We start from the raw sequence: 6,000 nt of genomic DNA on the forward strand, positions 1-6,000 counted from the left end.
ACATATCCAACCCAGCATGATTATTACAGTTAGAGACCAGGCTACGGAATAGCTTAAGCTACAGTCAAGTCGGTTTAATGAAATGGAGTGGCTTTTTGGCTTATCAATCACACATCTCAAAGGTTGAGATACATCTCAAACCTGCTCTTGTTGGTGTGCGTTCGGGTGTTTCTTTAAGAGCAAATTGTTCAATTGTGTAGAAACTAAAAGTGTGCAAGACGCCGACTCGAGCTAATCGCTGCATTGTTATTAGTGCCCAAAAAATCTGCTGGCACCTTGTCACTCGTGTGGCTTTACATAATTCTAGACTCGGTACTCAGCACTCATTACTATTCATTTATTCAATGCATTGTTTTTACATGGATAAAGAATTGTAATAAAATGTGAGCTTTGCTCATACGAATTTAAAGGCGAAAGAAATATGTTGCTGAATTAAATAATGCACGTACATCCAATAATATATAAATGGGCATTATTTAGTACATACGTATATCCTACAATATTGTAATAATTTAAATTTTATTTTAATTGCACCAGAAAAAATTGTCAAATAAAATTTTACAGAGTTGGTCTTCATGTTCATTCTGTGTGATTTATGTACACAATTAAAGAATGAGTGCTGTTGATGTTAGGCGTTTAATGATGATGATGATGCGACCACCAACAGAATCGAGGCGACGCAGGACGAAAAGAGTTAAACGAACTCGTCCTGTCTCATCTGTCCCAAGTCCTGTTGTTGTCAGCAATCTCTTCCTATCTTCGAAACTGGAGTGATTAATAGCTCGAGAAGTATAATTTATGCAATGACAGAGAAATTGAACTCTACATGTGTTTTCCATTAGTTTTCCACCATACTATTGTCTCGTACTCGTACTTGGAATAAAACTGGCGAGAGGGAGGCAAGGGTCCAAAAACTTTAAATGGATTCCATTGTAGTGCCAATCAAGACATTAATTTGGTTTGATCCAATTACCTGCTGGTGGCGCAGCTGAAAATAAGAATTGCGGATTTAGCCACCCACACACAAATGAGATAAAATTACATTCCTACATATTCATGTGTGCATTCATGTAATAGTATGTATGTCTGGTTTCATGGTTTGAGCAGTTTTGAAAAGGACAGTGCATATTTCAGATTTGTAGGCAAATGGTTGGTTTCTTTTTTCTGTGGCTCAAAATGGAAGCACAGCATCGCTATGCCAAATGAATCGAAAACTATCCGGATGTCCGGATTGATTGTCTCGCATGTGATGTCCTTTCATTCTTGTGGAACACGATTTTCCAATTTGCATGGTCGCCTCGGTTCTACGAAATATTCCTTTTGCATCCTTACGTAAAATGGAATTCATTCATTCAACAGAATTGCAGAAATCCGTGAGTGTGATCATGGGCCACCGCATGGAGTCCTTTATATCAATCAGTATTGCCAATCAGTTATTAGCAGTTATATCCATTATGAGGATTATTATTGATCGGCGAGCTGTATCTTAATGACCCCTCCACGTAATTATACACCGCGAATAAATCAGTGCGGTGAACCAACTTTGTCATGCCGTGTTTGCAGAGGAGATGGAAAGTTTTCAATCCGAAGGGAAGAGGACACAATGGGCAAAGTAATGGATGTTTGCTACCATTCGATAAATCAATTATACACGGCTTCAGAGACGATATCGCTTTGAGGGAGCTGCGACGAGGAAGAGGACGACGACGACGATGATGACTATCTCACAATTGAGGGAGTTTGTCCCAATTTTGGCCATGGTGTAGTGGATTGAATGGATGGATGGATGAATGAAGATCCTCAAAGTAGTTGAGGCATGATGCCACTCTTTATTACAGTCAACTGACTCAACACTGCAAGTTTCAAATTGTGCAAAAGCGCAGCATTCATTCTCCTCTCGTCTCAACCAAAAGTCATATTACTTGCTTGTTCTTCTCTTCTCGGCGTCTACGAGTCTGGGTGGAACCGCACTTTCACGTGGAACTCAGTTGTTAGAAGTACTATACAACAAGGTTAGACTCAGACCACCCCACGACGAATAGACCACATTTTAGACAGCAACAAGACGTACATACAACGGAGAAAGCTGAGGGTAGTGGAATATTTCGCAACATTTCGCTCCATGAAGGGTCTGAGGATATATAGAACAATAATTAATCATGCGATTTGGAGCTGAATGGTTATGAGCTACGATTGTCCCATCATCGTGAGGAGGGGAAAATTGCTCCGCATTGTACAATAGCAGCCATTCCATGTCTCCCAAAGTTGGTTACCAGACTGTGAAGCGCATTTTATAGGTGATGATTATGAAGGCTGGTTTGGAAAACACAATTTCTCTCGGCTGCCTCGTTATCCAACATCGCCGTGGAGCCGTGGAGGATGTAATACGTGGCCTAATAGACCTCCGCAAATATAATAATATAAACTGCTCAAGGCTTCCGCTCCTGTATAGAGATTAATTTTGCGATATGGTGTGGCCTCGAAATCGGTCGAATTGACAATTTAGATAAAGTAATGAGATTTCCCCAGTGCTCACAATTTACCAAATAATTATGGTTAGATGCTCTATGGTCGTTATCCGCTTATTGTCACTCAATTTGAATTCAAGTTCACTTGTGCTTTTTCACAATAATTGAATTTGTATGCTAAATATCTTATCTATATGAATAATTTAGAAAATGTACAAGTTGTTGCACCAGCAAAACAATTAGATATACAAATTTTGGAGATAGACTTGCCATTTTTTATGTGTCGAGAAATAAACTGATGAAAGACTTTCTTATTCTGTAGAAATTGTGTGCGCTATAACAAAAAAAAAACACAGCACTTGTCAGTCTGACTTAGGAAAGCAATTTGTATTGAAAAGACTGTGTATATAGTTCTCTGTCTGGACACGGAGTAAAGTTTCGTCAGAAAAGAAAAGTCTGCAAGCTGAAACGGAACATACGATGTACATGATGCAATATTCGATATATATTCGATGTATTATGTACTTCCCATACTTGCATTCCTGATTGAGTGTTATGCATGTACCAAAAAATCATAGGGTGCAGGCTCGTGAATCATAAATAACAAAGACATATCGAGAAACTTACCGTGGCTAACGGGAACCGGGCCACACTTTCCATTTGTTTGCTTTCTCCGTCAAAATAAATGTAATACTTAGCATTCCATCTAATGGATCAACGTCATTCAATGTGCCTTTAGATGTAGATGCAGATTCTGTCGTCCACGTGCTGTTCCCACCCACCCACGTATCATGTGCATGCATTCATAGGTACCGCTGAACCGGAACTCGTTTATTACGCAAAATCGATAAAGGCACAATCAGTGCCTCAAAGGAATGAAAGTGTTATCGTGATCAGAGTAATATACATCACAAAGCTTTCACTCGTTCAAACACGATGCAATATGTAATAAGTGAGGGGGAAAGTAAATGGTAGGTTTCGGTTACAGCTAGCCAGCCATGCACAATTATATAGCCAAGGTTCGAGGTGGTAGAATTAATGATGATTCAAAGTGGTTCTGCTGAGCGAGTTTGCTAACAAAATTTGCATAGGTTTGCAGATATTCGTTATGAGTATTTATGTTCAGCACTCACTCGAAGCAGAGCAAATCAAACTTGTGGCAATTATCCCTTAATTTTACGAACGAAGTGTGAAGTGAAAATTGTGCAGATTTGATCACAAACCGAATGGAATGATGTCTCCTTAACGCATTATTAAATTGGATAACAATATTTGTAACAGAACGACAAAAGGTTTAAGATATGCTTTCTTGGATGTTAGTAAAGGAATCAGTTCACAGCTTAGGGAGCGTCCATAAATCACGTGACCGATTAGAGGGGGGGAGGGGGTCTGAAATTTGTCACCAATTATCACGGGGGGGGGGGTAGATGGTCAGATGTCACGTGACATGAGTAAAGTTTTTTTTAACTTTTGTATATATGTATGTTAATAAATGTCATGAGAGAGTTATATATAAACTCTCTTGGCATACCACACGCACGTTATATAAATTTGAAATTTGATTTTCATTTTGCATATTTAGAAATTTGATTCGACTTAAATACCTATGTCTGACTGGCGTATTAAATAGGTATTTACACATGTGTGTAGTGTAGCTCTAATTTGATTAATGATTTAAAAAATATTGTTATTCCGGACAACATGATTTAATTTGAGCATCATCTCCTGTCACGTGACCGGTGGGGGGGGGTAGCGAAATTATCACCACCGGTCACCAAGGGGGGGGGGAGGGGGTCAAAAATTGTCCAAAAATCGATCACGTGATTTATGGACACTCCCTTAGAGATGTATTATACGACACGAATTTGAATCATATTTGTGTATCGTAAACATTCCCACCATTCCAAGCATTCGGCACGTGTGAGCTATTGCAGTTAGCATGCATGCATTTACTAATGCTTGCATTTTTATTCTCGAGTACATACTTACGTATATACACAGATGGGAAGGGCTGCATACAATGTGGCGATTAAATAGTTTCAGCTTGTATACTTGAATTAAACATCTCGTAGCATTACCTTTCAATGTTAGAATTTCTAAATCAAATTTACCACATACGGAATTTTGTAGAGAAGCTGAATGCCCGCATTTTTATTGCACCTATTCATTCATCCATGACCACCTCCCACTCGTACTCGCTTCTTTCACTCCAGAGCTCCCAGCTTCAGCTTCAGCTTCAGCTATTCCCTGGGAATATTTCACAGATTTGGTTATCCACTTTATCGTCTGCATTTATCTAGTGTGTAAAACTTACTCTGCTGATTCGCTGAACTCGGCTCGCACGTTGCGAGAGTATTTATTATTGCAGGTGAAGGAGGGTGACGAAGAAGGAGAAATTCTAACAAGTGTACATTAGTAAAGGGGTTTTACAGTGAAAATAATAAAAAAATCCAGCCAGGTCTTTGTTAAGTTGCAATTTTCATGGGGAAAGCAACTACGGGAAGGTGAGCATGGAGATGAGCGATGAAATGTGGGTTGGTCGTTGGCTTCCGTGGTTGCTTGGGTGGTGGATATTTCTAATACTGAAAGAATGAACTGAATGAATATTTCAATGTCAAAAATCAGAATCTCTCTGCTGTTGAACCCTGTGTGATGATAAAGCACCTTCACGAATGAATTATTCATGACACTCCTCCAAAGCCTTCGATTCTGCAAAAGTGGAAAACTGTGTGGCACGACGAGAAAGCGGGAGAGAAAGGAGAGTGGAACCAACCACAAATCTAAATGTGGTTATGGGTTAGTTTATGCTAGTTTCGTGCAATTCTTGGTAAAAGAAGCGAATGAAGAAACGGGAGAATTTAAATATGAACGATAGTGTTAAAGATTTAGGAGGCATCAGACGATGGACGCCGTATATTTTAATGCTATGCATTGCTGCCAATTCTGTGCTTCAGACAATAAGTTTGAAAATCTCTAGAGTAAATATTTTCATTTTTTCAAATCATTGGATGTGAAAAGTAGGTGCATATGTAGCTACTTAATATTTTGAAAGAACAATAATAAAAATACTCATGTGCATGATGTATTACATGAGATTTTGCACAGCTAATATTTTGGGAGATTGTCTATATTTATTGAACCTCACTTTCCAAACTATCCATTAAATAATTAATTTTCAAATTATATATCAAACTTATTCAGTTATTCTAGCACGATTTTTAGCTTACATGTAACAAAATAAATAAATTATTCAATTAAATTTAGTTGTCATACATGCATATTTAAATAAATAGCCTTACATATATATGTCTGACTTATAAATTTGATTTATTTAATACGCGATGGCAGCTAAGACATCGTTTACAACATTCAATTAACCTTTTAAAAACGGATTCCACCAATAAGGTGGAGGGCGATTTCGATCTCTTGGCGACGGACTACACCAATAAGGTGTAGGCCAACTTTTTCTCGTTGGCGACGGATTCCACCAATAAGGTGTATGGTTACAGAATTCCGTTGAGACCGGGCTACA

This window comes from Folsomia candida, unplaced genomic scaffold (genome assembly GCF_002217175.1).
Source record: "Folsomia candida strain VU population unplaced genomic scaffold, ASM221717v1 Fcan01_Sc003, whole genome shotgun sequence".
NCBI classification, from domain to species: domain Eukaryota; kingdom Metazoa; phylum Arthropoda; class Collembola; order Entomobryomorpha; family Isotomidae; genus Folsomia; species Folsomia candida.